We start from the raw sequence: 20,849 nt of genomic DNA, 5'->3' as shown, positions 1-20,849 counted from the left end.
AACAATTAATCATCAAATCTCTGACCCACTAGCTGACAGGGTGTTAACTCCCCTGCATTTAAGGACAAGCTGGGGCAAGGACTGAGTAAACTCCAGAGGCTTCAGGAGGAAGCCCTGAGGCAAAAACAGAAAGAAGGTAAGGAGGCTTAGTGCACCAGAACAGTCCACCACAGCTGCTGCTGAAACCTGAGGTGGGGAGAGGAGAGGTGGTACAGGGCCCCAAAGCGACAGCTCTAAGTGTATGTGGGTCTAAGATTCTTTAAGCAATGTGGCAAACCACACTGACTATTTTGAAAAAGCACTTCTCTCTTCATTTTGTCCCGTTTCCTGGGAATTTTAATTAATAACGGTGCGCATTTCCTCCCTGCATTACTAGTTTATCTTACAAGTAACTAAGAATGAAATGTAAGGGCAACTCTGGCTTTGGGAGATTAAGTACATAACTGTGGAGAGAAAAGAAATACAATAACCCTTGGCAGGAACCACTACGTGGATACCTACCCTGGAGGGCTTTTACTTAGCAACACAAACTTCTAGCTTTTTCTGTAAACAGCATAGCTGTCTCATGTGTCATTATGATAGTTCCTGACAGGTGTGAATGCAAACTGGGTCCCTGGGGAGCAAATTTAAGTTTCCAGAAAAGTTGCAGCCAGACCCTAGCCACTGCATCAATCAAAGATGCAACTCTTCGCCCCATTTCTTCCCATATTCCAACTGGAACCCATTCTGTCACCCCTAGAAAAAGTTGCTGCTATGAGCACTCACTCGATGCAAACTGAGCATTTCACATCCTCTCACTGACTTTTACTCCTCCAAAATCAAGGTCAAGCCATGTCACTAAAGAAGCTTCGGAAATATTCCACTTCCTAAACTGCAGATGCGTTTGCAAGCAATGCAAACAGAAAACTTCGGTTCTTAGTACTGTCAAAATGACACCTTCATAGGCTTCTAAATTCAGTAATTATTGTTTTCCTCACACCCACTGTCAGGGCTGAAACTGAGTGGATCTCACAAGGTTCTGAACTCTGGTACCTTTCTTTGGGAGGTATGGGAAGAAAGGACAAGAAAACATCTCAGATAAGGTCAGGGTCAGAGATGTTGAACCATGTTTCCTTAACATCTTTTTTTTTATGGGGGGGAAGAGGGGGGAGAGAGAGAGAAAGAGAGGGGTGGGGGAGGAGCAGAGGGAGGGGGAAAGAATCTCAAGCAGGCTCTGTGCTGAGCACGGAGCCCAACATGAGGCTCGATCTCACTGACCCTGAGATCATGACTTGAGCTAAAATCAAGAGTTGGACGCTCAACCGACTGAGCCACCCAAGCACCCCCCCTTAACATCTTTTTTAACTATCAAGGCTTTACCCACAAGCTTTCCTCTTGTTAGGAAACACATTTTTGATCACTAACTATATCTAGAAACACTCTTTGAGACAAAGTAATTTGTAGATACCATTTTTGTTTGACCCAGGAAGCCCAGACCTACTTTCAGGGACAGGAACTAGGAGCCTGGGGCCCAGGAGAGATGATATTCATGGGAGCCAATGAAAGTCGAGTCAGACCAGGAGCATCAGGCGGCAGTGGTGAAGCAAGGATGAAACAACCCGGCAGGGAAAAATCTGCAGGCTGGGGGAGGCGAGCAAATTACAGGAGGTGCCAGGCCAGTTCTGGGGGTCACTGCTCTGAACAAAGGGGCAGAGGTCAGGGACCACTTTCAAAGCTGAAATGGATAAATGCAAAGAAACGCATTTGGAGAATATCGGTCTAATGTGCCTAATGTCCTCACACTGAGGTTTAAATTTCACTAATCTGGAAAAGGGTCCCTTTTCTAGATGCCTCACGGGCTCCTTACGTAAGCATTATTGCCTGCCTAGCCTGCATCTAGTAAACACATACATACAAAGGCCAGATTCCTTTTAGCCCACTGATTTCTACTAGCCTTGCAAATTCTTACAATGACTTCCGTGCCCAAGCGAAAACAGAAAACAAACTTAGACTTGAGGCCCAAATGCTGATCAAGTCAGGAATTAGAGAAATTGCAGAAACTTTGGTTTTCAGATATTTATACTCTATAAGACATATTCCGAATTATTACTGGCCCACTGAGTACCTCCAAAGGTTGGCAAGCAGAAACGCCAAGGTTCACCACCAACATGCCTATCCCCTTAGATACACACCAGGAGTGTTCTTGTCCTTTAGATGACACAAAGAAAAATAGACCTTGAAACCTCCCCCAGGCAGTGACAATAAACCACAAAGCCAATGCAGTTATAAGGTCAAATGAAAAAAATATCATGTGTGAACTTTTTGAGTATATGATCTGTGGCTTGCAATTGTTCAGTCGTGTGTTTGGCATCAAAGGTGTTTAACACATTAGACTGAATTAGAATTCGCAGGAAAAATAAGGTGCTAAATGTATAGGCAAAATGACTCAAAACATAACACCATTGATGGAGATGCTTCATCTAAGTCTGTCCTTTACAAGTCTGTGGGGCCCAGCAACACGGCCTGGGACCAGGCCCTGTTTTAGAACACCACCCACCAGTACCTGCTAGACCTATCAACTGCTCCCGAGAAGAAGCAAAGTTTTCCTTGGCCCGGTTTACTTAAACATTTACTCCATCTCCCCAAATAGCTTTGTTTCTACCAAATTGTTGCAGGGCTGACCTTGCAAACAAGTTCAAAGCAGTTCAAAGTCTGCAAAGGAAAAATATGCTTTTAGATGAACACGTGGAGCAAGTCCTTATTAGGAAGAAAGGCTGCCTTCTGTTCTGTTGTTGCTTCTCTCAAACAACCATAAAAACAATGACTCCAGCCACGTTATCTTTCAGACAATTCACTTGGATTCAAGGAAGGCATTGCCAATGGTAGATATCGGTATGGGGGAAAAAAATTCATTTGCTTGCAGACACCCTATCCCTAGCCAGCTTAGACAGAGTCTGAGCAATACAATCACAGCATTTGTTTTTTCACAAGTTTATTGAATGAGGCTCAAACAAAAAAAAATTCAAGGCTTGGCTCCGTGTGTGTGTGCGTGTTTGGCTGTGAATGTCAAGACCCTCATATACTGCCCAGGCAACCAAAGATTAATGGAGTAAGAACCCCTGGAGATGCATTGCGATTCAGGGACTGGGAGCAGAGAACTCAGAAGCTCCAAGTGTTAATGCTGGGTCAGCCTACGGCTTGCCAAGTGACCTTATATAATCCTTCTGCAAACTGAAGAATGTGAGTGACTCAAAAAAAAAAAAAAAAAAAATCTGATATCCACTTCCTTCCCAAGGCTTTCACCTTTCTTTCCACTCTGGAGCTGAGTAAAGCTGCCATTCCATTCCACTACTAAAGAACACAGAAACCACAGAACAGTTCTCTTATTTTCTTTTGCTTGATTGCCTCTCTTCTGAACAGCAGTTTCCAAGACTGAAACCCCAAATATCTTGCCTGGGAGGCTAAATAAAAGGAGGGAGAAACAGAGTCATAGGAAATGTCATGACAAAAAGGCACAGCTCAAGAAAAGCTCTGGTTTTCAAACTGGCAGCTGTTACCTATTGGTGTTTAAGAAAAAAAAATAATACAGATCTCGTCTCTAGAGGTGAGATGTTCTCATGGTTGTACAAATGTACATCACAGGTATGAAAGTCAAGGGATTTTTACTTCACTGTGGAAAAAAATAGATGAATAATATAATTTACACTCTGCAGTAGGTTGAATGGTGCCCCCCCCCATAAGATCTGTCCATAACCGAATATTTGGACCCTCCAGCTGTGACCTCATTTGGAAAAAGGATCTTTGAAGGTGGAATTAAGCTAAGGATGTTGAGAGGAGATCATTCTCGCTTATCCAGGTAGACACTAAATCCAATGACAGGTGTCCTTACAAGAGAGAGAAGAGAAGACATAGACACGGGGGAGGCAGTGACGTGAAGACAGAGGCAGAGACTGGAGTGATGCAGTCACCAGACAGGAAGTCAAGGAATGCTTACAGCCACCAGAAGCTAGGAGAGACAAGGACTCTCCCCTAGAGCCTTCACAGGAAGGTGACCCTACCGACACCTTGACTTCGGACTTGTGCCTCACAACTTGTGAGAAATAAATGTCTGCAGGTCTATGTCAGCAAGTGTGTGGTCATTTGTTGTTATAGCAGCTTCAGGAAACTCACGCACACTCCATCCATCTACAATCAAATTGCTACAGAAATCCCTTCTTAATATATGGAACTGTCCTTGTCCCTACTGCCATAGGAGCCATCATTTGAGAATACGTCCCAATATTTCACAGCCTCATTAGTCTATTATGTTGGCGCATATAACAAAGGCTACCTACAGATCCCTCAGTCTGTTCTGTCTTCTAGAAATCAATGGTTACCAAGTAGTAGAAATCAAGAAAGTTGGCAACTATGTGATAAGGGGAAAGAGAACATAACCTGATTCCCCAAACTTACTTTTGTACCCTAACTCTGCCACATGTTATCTGTACGAATGTCAATAAGTCCCTTCATTCCTTCCACCCTCAGCTGCCTATTTGTAATGTGGGAACAAAAGTGCCAATACCTCATGAGTTGTTTCAAGGCTCAGCTCGTAGATGTGAAAGTAACTGAGGACTGTGTAGAAATCGACAGCGCCCATCATCCTCTCTCTCGCCGTGTCATCTCCCCTCCACAAACAATCAAACAGAGGCACTGAGTGATCCATCTGAGACAATCAGCGATGGACACAGCCAATCACTGGCTGCTCGTGCCGAATCAGGATCAGGATTCACTTTATTCGGCACACACCCCAGAAGATCTATTTGTACAGCCGGCCTCTCCCCTGAATTCCTGCGCTGTCTAGCCGAGTCTGTGAGAATCGGCACAGAAGTGGGCAGACAGGCCGTCTGCCAGGCTCCCCACTGGGCGTGTGAGTGGGGCAGTAAAGCAAGTGACTAACCCTTCCACCAATGTGGGACAAGCAGTTGAGCTTTACTCCCCTCTAAGTCCAGTTACCTTCTGCTTCTCTCTGTCACCTCAGTGCCAATGCTGGGGGCTCTCACCCCAAGACAGAGTCCAAATTTTATTCAGAGAACTGTTCTTACAGCTCTAGTAAGTTCCTCTGGGGAGGAACGCTGCCACCAGCTGCTCCGCATGAGAAAGCAGGTGGGAACAGGGTGTCTTAATTAATTACCTTGACAATCAATCACTCCAAGGCCGACTCCTGGCCACCACTACATGGCAGAGTGGCATTTCTTCCCAGCTCCAGCACAGCGTGGCATTCACCTACCAAGTCACTCCAGATCCTTTTGAGTTTTTGAACCTTTTAAATCCAATCTCATCTGCTGGTATCTTCCAGAAAAGCCTCAACACTTCTGAACCATTGATTGCTCCCTTTCCTGTTTGCCAGCTCTATTATGGCTTTTCTCCCCCTTACATCTTTCTGGGGAATCATTTCAATGAGATTGTGGGGTAAAGGGGAAATCAATACTTACATGTCACTGCCTCATCTTAACAAAAGCACACCTATTGTAGAAATGCATTAGTCACACACCCCCCCCCCGCCACAAAAACAAAGAAAAAAAAGCCCTAGTCTGCTCCTCTACCCCCACCCAGATTTACTGAACCAAAATTGACAGGAGTGGGACCCAAGTGTGCAGTTTCTTAAAGCCCCTCCAGTGATTCTGACGCAAAGTCAGAGCTAAGAGCCACAGAGTTCAGCTTCCTGGTGTAATTAACGCAGCAAGGAGAGTGCAAAATAAGTCATCAGCAGCCACTTCATTTTGTTTAGGTACCAGGCTATGCCACCCTAAAAGTTAATTGAAAATTACTAACCCAACTCCAGGACATAACTAGTACTTTGCAATCTAAACCCTCTTTCAGCAGGTGCTTTGTTAAGTAAAATGCTTGGTGGGGAGTATCTAGCTAGGATTCTAGTCCCATATTCATTTCTTCCCAGGTACCCTCAATAATAACACTTATTACTTACTTCCCTCACAAGAGCGTTAATTTACAGAATTCGAAAGCAATTCAAACAAACCTTGTTGACTGACATGGGCAACATTAGTTTTGTATCAAATCACTGTGTCATCAATCCTGCAACCTTTTCTTTGAGATTTTAAGAAAAGTATTGCATTAGTTAGCTCAGGATGCCACAAAATACTAGACTGGGTGACTTAAACAGCAAACATTTCTTTCTCACAGTTCTGGGACATTAGAAGTCCATGATCAGGGTGCCAGCATGGTTGGGCTCTGGGGCAAGCCCTCTTCCTGGCTTGAACGCAGCTGCCTTCTTGCCGTGTCCTTACATGGCTGAAAGGTCTTCTCTCACCTGTCTCTTCTCATAAGGGCACAAATCCCATCACGAGGGCTCCACTCCACCCTCATGACATTACTACCTCCCAAAGGCCTCATCTCTAAATACCTTCCCACTGGGGACTAGGGCTTCAACATACGGATTTGGGGGGGACAGAAACATTCAGTCCACAGCAAGTATTATGCTGTCACTTGACCTTTCCTCCCAGTCATACCTTATGTGGATCCTGTATCTTCCAAGATGATGTTCACTGAGGCCAGCAAATGAGTTTCTTTCAGTGACCACCCACCTCACTCGACAGTCTCCCTTCGAGCAGCACCATCGCGGCTATGGCTTCACCACGTCCACATGGCCGGCCTCACCTTCCTCTGAGACGGCAGATACGGGGTCTGCGCGCAATGGTGGCTAAATGAGAATAACAACAGTACCTCCTTCATAGCGTGGTTGTGAGACCAAGGGGATTAGAACCAGTGAAGGGCTCGAACCGTGACTAGGGAACATAATATTCTTTTGCTGCATGTTATCTGTCGTTGTCATGACATCGGGTGGCCTCATCTGGATGCACCCGGACACTGCCAACTCAGCATGTCCGGAACTGAACTCCTTACCTGCCGCTCTAATCGGTTCCACGTTGGAGCCCTTTCTCAGTGAGCAGCATCACTGTCAACCTCGACATCCAAGCTGGAAACCTGGAAGGCACCCTTAACTCCCCATGTACCTCCCCTACATCCGCTGGCGTGTGCACCAAAATCCTTCCGCTCTACCTTGGAACGCTCTCAGTGACAGCACGCTGCATCTACTCTCCCCTCCTAGCAAGCGAGTGGGGAAGGGGCCCGAGCTGAGGCAGGCCAGACACCTGTGGCCACAAGAGAGTGTGGAGAAAGGTGCCCGAGGCCCAGAGCCAGCCCCTCCATTCTCACTGCCCGCCCCCCCCCTCCGGTCTCTTCATGGGCCTCCAGTCTGCCACCTGCAGATATTTCCTGAAAAATAACTGGGCACGGAGTACTGTTCTAAGCACTGTTCACACCACACCTCACTAAATCTTCTCAATAACCCTATGACGTAGATACCATTAAGATACCCATTTTACAGAGAAAGAGATTGGGTTGCCAAAGGTTACAGTTAGGAAGCAGCAGTCAGCATGCAAACCCAAGAAATCAGGCCCAGAGAACGTGTTCCTAATCCCCACTGCCACCGCCTCTCAGCAAACGGGGCCTGGCCCAGGGCTGGAAGGAGGTGGAAGGATGGGTTGCCACACCCAGGTCCTGCCCTCTTGAAGTTTACGCTCAAATAGGGGAGATGAAACATGCATGTTCCCAAACAAAACCATCATCAGGCCAGGCAGTATCCAGTCGGTTACAAAATGAGTGAGAGCTGTATACACATTTGTGGAGGACGAATTTTACATCAGGCTGGGATTTCAAGGAAGGGGCGTGGGAAACGTGGTTCTGATGGGCTGTTGAACAGAATGTGAGTCAATGGGAAGGGTCATGGGGAGCTTTTCAAATCAGACAGAATGACAATGCAAAAGATACCAAGGAGCTTTGTGAGAGGTGTCTTCGAAAACCGGCTTCTGCTGTCCTGTCAGGCAAAGACCCTAAAGATGCTGACAAGGCCCAGCTCTCCAAGGAGAGGTCCATGGTGCCCCAAGCCTTCGCGTACCGTGTCCCACTGCCAGAGGGCTCCACCGCCTTCCCTGCTTGCCTCAGACACGACCACGGGTGTGCCTGCACCTTCACTCTCTGCAAGTCCCAAGAATCTTCCTAAACGAAACTGTTCCAGAGTCTCACAAGTCACTAATTCGCAATGCAGCAATATTTTAAACTGAAGATATTTCACTCTGAAAGCGCTCCTCCCTCTTCCCTTCACCTAAAAGCAAAACAAAAATGATGGCACTTCTTGATTCAACAAATTGGAAATATGACGTTTTTTTAGGAAGATGATTTTTTTAATACCAAAGAATGTGGAGCTAACAGAAATCAAACATGTACCTGCTTGGCTTCTTCTCTGCACGTATACATGACAAGTAACGCTGAGGTTAGACAGTGACTACGATCTAAATACCTGCAATGGAAGATTCTGCAGATTCTTCCCTAAAGCAAAAGTCTATTAATGGGATCTATTTATTTTAATAAGAATTCTTCTGCAATCAAATATACAACTTAAGCAACTCCCCCTGTGACCTTGGCAAGTTAATTAACCTCTCTGAGCCTTATATTGTTCACCTATCACCTATCAAATATAATTAACAATGTGTACCTCATACCATACAGGGCTGTTGTAAGAATTAAGCATCACCATATACGATAAAGTGGGATTCAAATGCATGGTATGGCAAGTATTATTATCATTATTTTTTTTAAAGATTTTATTTATTTATTCAACAGAGATAGAGACAGCCAGCGAGAGAGGGAACACAAGCAGGGGAGTGGGAGAGGAAGAAGCAGGCTCATAGCGGAGGAGCCTGATGTGGGGCTCGATCCCATAACGCCGGGATCACGCCCTGAGCCGAAGGCAGATGCCTAACCACTGTGCCACCCAGCCGCCCCATATTATTATCATTATTAAATAAATATGGCAGCATCAAAATGAACATGCTGCTGTCCTGTGTGGTTTTGGTGACGACTCAGGACTCGAATGGAATCATGCGCAGTTACATACAGTAAAGAGGGAAGGTTAATGTCAATAGTACTCCTATTTGAAATAAATTAGCGTTTGCACTTTGTGTGATTAGCAGGAAGTCTCCACTGAATTAATAAAGGTGGAAAGTTTCTTGAAAGCACCAATTATTATGTTCTAAATTATTTTTAATTTTTTAAAATTTTATTTTTAAGTAATCTCAACACTCAACATGGGGCTCGAACTTACAACCCTGAAATCAAGAGTCGCATGCTCCACCGACTGAGCCAGCCAGGTGCCCCTACGTTTCAAAATTTTTAAACACACCTTATCAATGACTATAATGCAGAGCACACTTCCCACTTCGGTGCAAATGCACTTCAACCTCCAAGACCCACATAAAATATAAAGTTCTGCGTGATAATGACATTCTCCTCCTATAATTTAAAGACAATCGGCTGTACTATTTGCTTTATTAGCCAGATTTTTAAAAAAAGATCTCTGCAGCTGTTCTCATAACTTATGCAGCCCCATTTTTCAAAACAGCTCCTGATGTGGCTATTATACTCTGACCTCCTCTCCAAAAGAAAGAAGACACATTGCAGTACAAACTTTACATTTTTCTCCCAGCAGTTTTTCCCCCTTCTCTGCTCTATTTTTGTATAAACACCGTGTTTTAGAGAACCTTCTCTTCATTTTCCCGCCTCAAATGAACTGGCATAAAAATGTGATTCATCATTCTATTGACTACATTAAGATATAAATACAGAACTCTCCAGAAATTTACAGTAGAGAAGAAAGATTTCAAAATTAGTTGAAGAATGCTGGGATCAAGGGAAAAATAACTAAAAATAAATCTCACATATTTAATTTGCTCATTTTTTTTGTTTTAAGATTTTATTTATTTATTTATTTATTTATTTATTTATTTATTGGAGGAGGGGGGCAGAGGGAGATGGGAGAGGGACAAGCAGACTCCGAGCTGCATGCAGAGCCAACACGGCTCAATCCCTCGACCCCAGATCATGACCCCAGCCGAAACAAAGAGTCGGATGCTCAAGCAACTGAGCCACCCAGGCGCCCCTGATTTGCTCATTCTTGACACAGCTTTGCAGGCACTTGAAGAAGAACGTGTATGTTCTGCAGCTGTATCCTGAATCAGTGTAGGCTGGTACCTATAAGGGGGCACAGGGCCCCTTGCTCCATCCCTTTCTTTCCCTCTGAGTGAGCCCCTGGCTCATTCTGCCCATCTCCTCCACCACCACTGTCCCTGAGAGGCCCCAGACCCTCCCTATTCCCTTTCCAGATCCTCCTCCCATTTGCTGGTGCCCTGTGCACAAGCCCCACTCCTGCCCTTCTGTGTCCTTTAATAGCAGGTGTTTGTCACACTTCCATTCTGTGCAAACACTGTGGGGAGAAAGTCATAACTGAAAGTCCTAGTTCTTCTAAGCAGGAAAAAACACAACTCAGTCTCACTCTGTCTCTGTCTTACACGTATGTGTGCATGCACGCGTGCGCACACATACACACACACACACAGTAACAACAACCAAAACCCTCCCAGCCCATCCTGCACCCTCACCCCCTTCAGTGGAGCTGCCCATCGATGCAGGAAGGAACTGACTTATGAAGTCAGAGTCCCTTCTGTTTTCCTGAAATTACACAACCCAGCATCAGGGCTGGGGTCTGACAGCACCCAGCTAGCTGGGCTGGACTGAGGGTGGGAGGGAAGGAAACAGAGGTGCTATGGCAACCAGGTCATATCAGCATTTTCCAACAGGAACACCGCAAATACCAGTGGTTATGTGGGTTTTTTTCTGTTTCCTTCAAGTCATGGGGAATCATGGGGTTCCTTGTCTGTTTTTCAAGCAGCACCAGGTAGTGACATCTAGTGGTCCCTATTTAAATTACTCCTGGACTAGAGTGCCATGAATAAAGAAATTAAACATAAGTTTGAGGAAACTCAGAGTTAATTTTAAGTACAACTGTGGCAACCGCTGTGTCCTAGATTTCTGCCACAATCACCTCTTCATACCTCCATCTCCTCATCCGTAAATAGGAGTAAGAACAATACTGAGCATGTGGTCTGAGACAAGGATCGAAGGAGATAATACATGCAAAGTGTTCAAATGGCACCTGCCACATAGCAAGTGTTCAATAGTATTAGCTTTGAATTATTGTCATTGATAGAATGTATTTTTAAAATTTGGAACATAATAATTGGTTAGCTACATTAGTATTCTAATATATTCCATTTGCCTTTGTCATAACATAAAAATATCTTTACTTAACAAAACTGCATTAATTTTTACCCACAATCTTCTAGTACTGTTGACTCAGCCAGAAAGATGTGCCTCATGTATCATGTGCTCTTGCATGTCCTTGAGTGAGCCCTGCCTGCCTGCAAGGATGCAGGGACCTCACACTGAGAAGTTCAATGTTACCTAACACCTGCCTGAAAGCCCAACAGTGCCCACACTGCTCTGGGTTCATGTACGAAAGCTGAATGTCTTAGGTAAGATGTGGCCTCTTCAGTTTGCCACAGTCTAGACCACTCCCCGGCACCTTTCACTAAGCTACTTCTCCCATTTATGTTGGCCTCTGGCTCTGAAAATACTTCAGTTTGATACCCCCTGTTTAGACACTAAAAGAAAGACCACATCTCTTATTCTAGAACTGAAGGCCTTCCATGGCCTGCTCTTCTAGTCACGGTTCTAGTCCTATGATCCCTTCACAGCAGCCACAATCTTGCTAGCCGGATACCCATACAGTCTCTGTATCTGTCCTTAGCCAGCTCCTACTATCTATCTAGAATGCCCCCCAGCTTCTTTCCACCAAAGCCTGTCTCTCCTCCAAGGCCCACCTCACATTCCACCAATAGCTTGGAGACTTCCCTAACTGCAATAGTCTTCGGGCATCTCTTCCTCTTCTTTGTTTTGACACTTACAAGTAGGGCTGATAAGCTTGTGTAGGCTAGAGTTATGAGTACTTTGCACCTGGCTCATTCCGTGTGCTCCACAAACAAGGCCTTGCTGTTATCACTTTATTTTTCTCACCTGACAACTCTACCGCCTATTGTGCTTCTAGGGCCCATGCCTCTTTCTCATCATTTTTTAAATGATGGTAAAATAGACGTGACATAAACATTTACCATTTTAACCATTTTTAAAATTAAGATATAACTGACATATAACAAACCAGTTTCAGTCGTACAACATCATGATTCAATATTTGTATATATTGTGAAATGATCACCACAAGAAGTCTGGATAGCGTGCACCACCACACAGTTACAAATTTTTTTCTTGTGACCATTATCTTGTCACCATTTTTAAAAATATTTTTATTTCTTTATTTGAGAGAGAGTGAGAGCGAGAGAGATCACAGAGGGAGAGGGAGAAGCAGACTCACCTCTGGGCAGGGAGATGGACGTGGGGCTCGATCCCGGGACCCTGAGCTCATGACCTGAGCCAAAGGCAGACGTTTAACTGACTGAGCCACCCCGCGTCCCTTCTTGTCACCATTTTTCAGTCTACAGTTCAGGGGCGTTAATTACACCCGCACTGTTGTGCAGTCCACGTCTATTCAGGAACTTCTTCATCTTCCCAAATTGAAACTCTGGAGCCATGAAACACTAGCTCACCATTCCCTCCTCCTTCCCAGGCCCTGGCAACCAGCCTTCTACTTTCTGTCTCTGAATCTGACTACTCTAGGCACCTCATGCAAGTGGAATCGCATAGAATTTGTCTCTTAGGACTGCTTCGTTCACTGAGCATAAAGTCCTCGAGGTTCACGCATGCTGCAGCGTGTGCCAGAACCGCCTTCCTCCGTAAGGCTGAATCCTCTCCCCTGTACGTGCGTCCTGCATTTTGTTTATCCGCACAACTGCTGACGGACACTCGGGTTCCTTCCGCCTTCCGGCTGTTGGGAGTCAGGCTGCTGAGAACATGGGTGTGCAAAGCCCTATCTGTTCAAGTCCCTGCTCTCAGTTCTTTGGGGTCCATACCCAGAAGTGGGACTGTTGAATCATACGGTGACTCTGCATCTCAGTGTTTGAGGAACTGCTCTACGCTTTCCACGGCAGCTGCACCATTTCACATTCCTGCAGGCAACGCACAGAACTTCCAAGGTCTCGATTTCCTCCGTAGGCTCACCACTTATTTTCTGTTGTTTTAGGTTCGTTTGTTTTTCTTACAATAGTCATCTTCATGGTGTAAAGTGTCTACCATCTATTGCCTTAATCTCCATTTCACACTTTATTTTTTGCTCCCTTCTTTTGTTCAGTTCTTCCCCTCACAGCATCGCCGGTGTCTTGGTGGCAGAGACTGTCTTGGACAATTTCTCTATGCGCAAGTTTGGGGTCTCGATCCTCATAGTGTGATCCTCTGTGGCATGGGCACACCTGGGAGCTTGTTAAAAATGCAGACTCTCTGGCTGTGCCCCGGAACCAGAATCTGCATTTTAACAAGATCTCCTGGGGCCCACAAGCACACGAGGAGCAGAGCGGCACCATGAAGGGGGAAGTCAACGGACCCTCTTTCTGTCCACAGGTTCCGCTACCTCGTCTTTATAACCGTGTGCTGACTGAAGGGTTCATGAGAAAAATCAACAGCCCTGTTAACACCCACCATCAAGCATTGATAAAAATGTAAAAGAGCATCTCTTGAAAAGTAGTTCAAAGCAGGCTGAAAAATAGGGCAGAGAAAACTCAAAGCAAAGAGAAGCGATGGAAACATGATGAAACGGCAGGTGCTATGCTGGGTAGGATCCTGGAACAGGGAAGGGTTATTGGGCAAAAAAGTAAGAAATCTGAATAAAGTACAGACTTTAGTTCATTATAATGTATGGATACTGCTTCACTCATTGTGACAAATGTACCATATTAATGAAAGAGGGTAGTAAGGGGGAAATAGAGTGTGGGGATATGTGAATTCTCTGTGTAAGTTTCACAATTTTTCTGTAAATCTAAAACTACTCTAAAATAAAAAGTTTAGGGCGCCTGGGTGGCTCAGTCGGTTAAGGGTCTGCCTTTGGCTCAGGTCATGATCCCAGGGTCCTGGGATCGAGCCCCACGTCGGGCTCCCTGCTCAGTGGGGCACCTGCTTCTCCCTCTCCCTCTGCTCCTCCCCCGCTTCATGTGTATGTGAGTGGTGTGTGTGTGTGTGTGTGTGTGTGTGTGTGTTCGCGCATGCTCTCTTTCTCTCCCTCTCTCAAATAAATAAAATCTTTAAAAATAAATAAATAAATAAAACAAAAAGTTTATTTAAAAGACAGAGACAGAGCAATAAAATTAAAAATACATGAAAAAGTATACCTTCAAAAGTCTTAAGTACTTAGAATTAAAAACACTCTCCTGAATGCCTCCTGCATCAGAGGAATTCAAATTTAAAATTGTCCAGAGAATAATGAAAATTCGATCCCAAGCAGGGATGGACAAAGAACTGAAAGAAAGGGGAGGGGGGAGGGAGAAAAGACATGCGGTGCGGAAGAAGAAGAACTAGCCCAACTAAACAGGTTTTTGTTATTTGGAAGACGATTAATAAAAGCACACCATGATTCAAAAAAAAAAAAAAAGAGGGAGGCAGAGAATAAGCAGGGCATCAAAATGACAGCTGCAGAAGTGTAGGAAGTAACATTTGTGTCATTAATTTCCTGTTGTGGTGTTGGCGGTTACTTCCAAGGCCTTGCGTCGTCAAAATGACATCTTTGCAGCCCTGAGGAACGACGGTCAGCAGCTGCTTGTCTTTGAATCTGACATCAGTCCAGCCTCTCTCTGCTGGGCCCGGGACAGGACACAGGACACACTAAGAAATATCCCAGCATTATCTTATCTGCCTTTGCTGGGTTGAAATATACTTTCTTGAGTAGAAAATCTAAGTTATATCAATTCTTAGAAGAAAGCACTAACGTCGAGTCAGTAACTAAAGTCAAGTGCCAGAGGGAGCTCGGTTTAACCGACAGGCTACTGAGTTCAGGCACTGCACCAACCCTTTACCTAAGCTCATTCTCTCTAATGAAATGATTTCTTTCTCTCTTAGCTCCTCAAATAAGCTTCTTCATGGAATATGTCACATTTTGTTTATATCAAAATATTGACCTTAGGGAGGTAAACACCATTAAAATCAATGTGCAGTATGTGGCGCCGGGTGGCTCAGTTGGCTATGCATCTGCCTTCGGCTCAGTCATGCTCTCAAGGTCCTGGGACTGAGCCCCGCATCGGGCTCCCTGCTCCTCGGGGAGTCTGCTTCTCCTTCTCCCTCTGCCCCTCCCCTGCTTGTGCTCTCTCTCTCTTCCCTCAAATAAATAAATCTTTTTTAAAAAAGGACTTTCAATCATTGTAATTTCAGCATGGCACAGGAATGATACAGCTATTAAAAAACTGATATAGTATTGTCCTGCATTAATAACAATATAATACCCAAAACAATGGAAAAAAAGCGTTTACTAAGAACAGATCATATGCCATACACTAATGTTCGATACTTCAAACATGTCATCCATTTATTGCTCACAATACCCCTTGGATGAAGGAATTATTTTCCCCATTTTATAAGATGGATAAACTCGAGACTCAAAGATCAGAAAATGGCACATGGGTCCCTCAGCCTGTGGCAGAGCTGGGTTCTGAGCCCAAGCATATCTGATGGCCAAGCTCGTGCCACTTCCATTAGGACCACTCTACCCAGGCAAATGGTTTAGCCATAGCTGGAATCCCACATTGACTCCAGACCTTGCACTGTAAAAGGGGGCCCAGGAACCCAGGGGAACACAGCCCAAGAACAGCAACCAGAGAGAGGGGAAATTAAAACATCTTCTGTGAGAAATGCTGAGAGAAGAACCTTGGCCCTGAGGCAGGGAGACACATTTCAAGGACTACCATGTAGGAAAAGGGACAGACATTCTGGGTGATCAAGGAAAGCAGAACTAGGGCAAAGGAAGGCCAGAACTAGAGGGAGACAGATGTAGGTTCAAAAAAAAAGAAGAATGCAGAAGAATTATTTCAGAAGAGTCACTGTCTCATGGAGCAGTGAGGTCTGCATCCTAACAGGTGAGAGGCCACAAACGATCTGGATGAACGGTGATCTAGAATTCCAGAGAGACTTTCCAGAGACAGCTACCCTGATACAGAGTTTTACCACATAGTCTGCTTATACAGAATACACACAGGCCATATAAGGATCACACATTTTCATAAAATATGTCTAATTCACACCAAATATATTGAAGTCTTTGTCAGCACTCTGAGGACATCATTATGAATATTAAATGTCACCAAGCAGCAGGTTCCACAGAAAAATCAGTGAGAAAAAAATATCAGGCTGCAAAGAATGAGCATGTGAGAAGTGGGGTCTGGTGGGGTCTATTTGTACAGGCCCTGGTAAGTTGCCATGATGGAATTCCTGAGTTTCACATAGCAGAGAGGCCCTCAAGAGGAGGCCATATCAAGCACCAGAAAAGCATGCACTGTGCCCAAGACCCATCCCCCAGCATATTGAGGACATCTTCTTTGAAGCTCTTCATGCAACCATTAGTATGGAATCAACAAGAATGTGGCAAATGTCAGGTTGTAATCACAAAGGCTTAGAACTCGGCAGCCAGGAGGTTTGCCCTCCTATTATGCATTACAGGATAGGCTGACTGTCTCCTTCAGAAGGACAGAATCCTCACAGCGGAACTTTTGCAGATTTCCTGACTTTACTCTGCATTATAGACTGCTTCAAGTCTCCTGGACCACTACCTCTCTTCCACTTGTCTCCCCATCTGTTCTGTAGGGAAGTTCCCTGGCTGAGCAAGCCAGCCCTTCCCTAACCAGTGGAAAAACATTACACCGTCCTGTGAGACAATGGGATGTGGCAAACATCATCCACTCCTCCTGTCAATAGTGAGCCTAGAGCATCAGTCTCAGTTGGTACACCCAAAAAAGCTGGCAGGTCAATCCAGACCACTTAAGTTTTCTTCTGGGACAATATCACATGAAGGAGATGGTTCAGCCATAAATTCACGTAGAATTAGTCATGCACGTCCACTTCCACAATTCCTAAGCATCCCTTGGCTGCTCAGTGTTAGTAAGGTATAGCATATGCATGCCAAAGAGCAACGCCCAATGGTTCAAAAAAATCCTTCTTGGCCCAGTACGGGTCTCATTCTAGATTCTTCTTCTTTCTGATAATTTGGGTGCAACCCAAAGAATCATGATTCCAAATCAATAGAGAAAAACTACTATTGGAAAAATGTCTTATTGGCCATTTTCATTTCGTAAAGGTCCTGTACCTTCAAGAACCAATTACAAAAACATTTATGCAGTCACTGGGTTCCACCATCAGAAATTAAAATGTTTAATTTAATTATCCAAAGTAACATTAATCAAAAGGACAAAAACAAATGGAAGAAAAAGTGCTTTAACCCAAGGCCAAATACACTATCTTGTATAAAGAGCTCATTTGTCAAAACCATACAACCAAGTCTTTTCCTTCTAGAGAGAAAAGGCTAGACTTGGCACCAAGAGACCTGGTTTTAGTGTCCATTCAGCCACTGAATGGCTGCAAGGATTTCAGTAAGTCCCAATCCCTCACAGATCATTTCAGCATACTCAAAAAAATCTGTGATTGTACCATTACTCCCAACCATCAACACCCCTTAAAAAAAATCTATTATCCCCAAGCTCTGACAGCCCTGGTGTGATGAACTTTATTACCACAGGAAGTACCATATTCACTGCCAGGCACAGGGATTCTATGTCCCCAACCTGTGGATTCTGGCCCAGACAATGCGTTGTGAGCAGAAATGTGTGTCGCTTCTGCACAGAAGCTTTAAGAATTACCATGCTCTCTTCTCTCTCTACCATAGAACTGACAAAGTTCCACATAGGGGCTGTCCTGTACTAACCCAGGTCCCAGAGTGAAGATGGTAGGGAGTGGCAGGGAGACAGAAACTATAGCAATCGGGCAATGGGCCGGAAGCACAAATGAGAAAGACACCCTTGTTGCCATAAGCCTCTGTGGTTTTTCGGTGTGTTTATTAGCACTGCAGAACCTCGCCTGTCCTCACTGCAATATGTGCACTTGCCAAATCGGTTAGTCAGCGCCTGCAAAAGCACTGGTCTTCGTGATCACAAGCTCCAATTTTAGAATTGTTTCAGACAGATACATGCTAAAATGCGTCTTTTACAAAAATTAGGCATTTACTCAAAAGCTTTTTCTTTAAGTTGCCGCTAAAAATGGGTTGACTTGCTAACCTGGGAACTCTGTAACAGTTGCTCTTTCCTCTTACTAATTACTATAGTATTAGTCAGAAAAGTCAAAAATACATAGCGCATCTGTTATGAGCAACAAAGAAAAACACTAGCTATTCATAGCAAAATGAGCACTTTAGGGAGCCTTGAGACTCCCATTCAGAGATACCGGAAGAATTTAGCAATGTAGTACTACAACCACATTAAAATTACTAATGGCAAGAATAAGGAAAAAGACAAAAGTTCCATTTAGAAAATGCTTTGCACAAACTACATATTCTATAACTATAAAACGAATGAAACTTGCTTTTTCCCCCGCTGAAGAGGATTCTAAGATCTTATTTTGAACTCAGGTTGCCATGGAAACCAGTAGACTTCTGGATGGGACTCCATCATAATTGCTGCATAATTTGGTGCACATAGAAGAACCCTAGCTCACCGTCTCAACTTAAAACAAAGTCACGACTCTGGTTTGAATCCTTAGATGAGTCTCACAATTTGAGGCTAAAACATCTATAAAAAAATAAGAAGCGTGAAAATAATACTCCTTCAAACTTACATATTTTGCTTTCAAAGAAATAAGAGTAACTCAACATGACCGTGACCTACAGTTATGCCCTTTGAAGTCAGGTCATAATATGTCATTCGTGGTACCAGGCATGCACGTCTGTGTATGTGTGTTCGGGCATGAGGGTGGGGAGAATATTTTATGTATAGCAGCAATCACGTGCTTCAGAAAAACCACAAAAGCTAGGATACAACCACTATACAAAAATAGATAGCAATAATAGCTAACATGTATTGTGTGCTGTTTTTAATTCTGTTTTTATATTAATGCCACAACCTATAAGGTGGGTACCATTATCACCTACATTTTATAGATAGGGAAACTGAGGCACAATCCATTTACAGAGGTTGCCCAATATTATGTTAGTGGTTAAAGGCAGAACTGGAATCAGCAAGAATGACTCCGAGTCGGCACTTTTAACCACTAGGCTTTTCTGCTTCTCTGAGCATCTCAGAAATTTACACCTATAAGACAAGCTTAGCTCAGGTTAAGAACACAGGCATAGCACCCGTTCCAACAGCTCTCAAGCTTTAGGACATACAAATAGCTGGGGCTACTTAATGAAAATACATATTCTTGGGCCCTCCACCCAAAAATTCTGATTTAACATGTCAGGGGGTGGGACCAGCACACCTGCATTTTAACAGCATCCCTAGTGATTCTGACAGAGGCGTTCTGCAGGCCACACTTTGAAAAACAGTGACCTCACTGAATTCAGCTGATGAACAGCTGAGGAAGGATGAGACAACTTCACCTATTGAGAAGAAACTGAGAAACAGAAGATGGCCTTAAAAAAAAAAACAAAAACAGTGGATAGAAAAGCCAAAAGTAAGTCTTAAAACAATAAATCTCTTGTACTTTATTCCTTAGAATTCTCCTCAAGCCTCTGATCAGAGTCTATTTATTCTAATTTTGCACACAATTCTAAGAAGTACAGCTACCTAGTTTTTAAGAACACAGAAGATTAGAAGGGAAAATAAGGCAGAAACACTTACAGCAATGAACGAAGGCAGGCAGAAAGAAAGAAAGTAAGGAACAGGCAGGGGAAAATGTTTGAAGTACACTCAAAGAAGCCTGGGAGCATTGGTGTTGAGACTACTAGCACTCCACACATCTGGAGGAAGGACTGTTTCTCAGAAGATGGTAAGAAATTATATACCTGATGTCAGGGCAGCCAAAAACAAAAAGGGGAGTTCATGCTTTATTGTATTTTGTATATTATTTTCAAAGGACAATGACATCAAATATTTGAGGAAACTTGCCGCTTAAAACAGCTGAAACTAAAAATCGGGGTACTTAAAAGCTGGTATGTGACCATTCTCTCTCTTGGGCTACAAAGATGTTAAGCAATTTATTTATTGGTGGGGGTTAGTGAAGACAAGGGGGAAAGAGCTGGCTGGTGATTACGACCAGGGTTTGGGGGACGGGGGATAGACACACCACAATGTGTTTTGTACTATGCTTCTTCAAGAATGTATGTTGCATTGACAATGGCACATTGACCAGACTTCTGTTGAACAAAAACTGGTATTGTGTTAGTGCTGGCACTTGGGAGTATTTTTTACTAGAGTGCAGGCTTTTCAGGACACTCACTCAGATGGTAATTTTCAACTGACTCCTTTTCCTTTAGTAAAATTGGATGATAGAAGTTATTTCGGATCATTTCTGGTTATCTCAGTGTGTTGGGAATATGATTTTATATACAAACCTCTTTTCTATTCCACTTCTACTGCTGACAACTAATTAGAACTGATTCAAAAAGTTAGATGTATGTGTGTGTCAGACTGGCAGATAAGAGAGATAACAAAATGAAGGAAAATTATTCTCAGATTTTTGAGTTCCCTATATTTAGCAGCGATGACACAACATAGTTCCTCAGTACATGTTTAATGCATGAATGGATGAGTGGATGGGCAGATGGATGGATGGGTGGATGGATGAGTGGATAGATGGACAGATAGATGAAAATGGATGCAGGGGAAGATGGATGAATGGGTGGGTGGATGGAGGGATGAATAAATAAATAGGTGAGTTATTGGAAGGATGAACAGATAAACAGATAAATGAATGAAGAGCTTTTCTGATAATACAGAAGATCGTATCTCCCCAGCAAAATAATATGATAATAATGGTTTAAGAAGGTTAAAATTACAAGTGGA

General features: G+C 43.8%; 1 protein-coding gene and 1 long non-coding RNA gene across 4 annotated transcripts in view; both read right to left on the bottom strand.

The window, feature by feature from the left end:
• The window catches only part of CACNB4 (calcium voltage-gated channel auxiliary subunit beta 4), a 237,477-nt gene that overhangs the window by 152,656 nt on the left and 63,972 nt on the right, over positions 1-20,849 (bottom strand). The gene's annotated exons all lie outside the window — the stretch shown is intronic.
• On the bottom strand, positions 7,566-12,894 carry LOC121106063. Its single transcript, XR_005838777.1, has 2 exons — positions 12,302-12,894; positions 7,566-8,140 (listed from the first exon to the last, which is right to left on the bottom strand). It is a non-coding gene; the product is annotated as an uncharacterized LOC121106063 (long non-coding RNA).

Source organism: Ursus maritimus, unplaced genomic scaffold (genome assembly GCF_017311325.1).
Source record: "Ursus maritimus isolate PB19 unplaced genomic scaffold, ASM1731132v1 scaffold_1, whole genome shotgun sequence".
NCBI classification, from domain to species: Eukaryota; Metazoa; Chordata; class Mammalia; order Carnivora; family Ursidae; genus Ursus; species Ursus maritimus.
Note: the sequence above shows the minus strand (reverse complement) of the source record. Positions and strands in the feature narration are given on the sequence as shown.